Below are 605 nucleotides of genomic sequence, written 5' to 3'. Positions count from 1 at the left end.
AACGGATACACCACGAATTGTGGTTTCTCATGATGAGGATTTAAAATACCGCATCCTCAATGAGGCTCACGACATGCCACTATGTGGACATCTCGGTCGTGAAAGAACGTACAAGTCTGTGAGTCACCACTATTGGTGGTCCAAATTGTACAAATGGACGAGCACCTATGTGCGCACGTGTGAGACGTGTCAACGGGTGAAACCCTCTCCAAATGCGGCTGTGCTTCTAGCCAGCCTTCCGGTACCCACTGGATGCTGGCATGGGTTTGATCTTTGTGTTTGGCCTGCCAAAAGATTCGGAGGGCAACACGGGTATCGTGGTATTGTCGACCGGTTGAGCAAGATGGCTCATCTGGCGGCGGTGCCAGACACCATCGGCAGAGCAACGCTGTTTGTAGATTGTGTTGTTCGACAACACGGACTCCTAGAGTCGATTGTCTCTGATAGAGATCCCCGTTTCACGGGAAAAATTTAGTCGACTATCTTTAAGGTGCTCGGCACCAAATTGGATATGTCGACGGCGGACCATCCGCAGACCGATGATCAAACCGAAAGGGTGAATCGCGTCATCGAAAACGTTCTTCACAGCGTCTGCGCTGAGATGC

The sequence above is a fragment of the Plasmopara halstedii genome, assembly GCF_900000015.1.
Source record: "Plasmopara halstedii genome assembly, contig: Scaffold_322, whole genome shotgun sequence".
Taxonomy (NCBI): Eukaryota; Oomycota; class Peronosporomycetes; order Peronosporales; family Peronosporaceae; genus Plasmopara; species Plasmopara halstedii.
The sequence above is the reverse complement of the archived record's forward strand: the minus strand, read 5'-3'. Positions refer to the sequence as shown.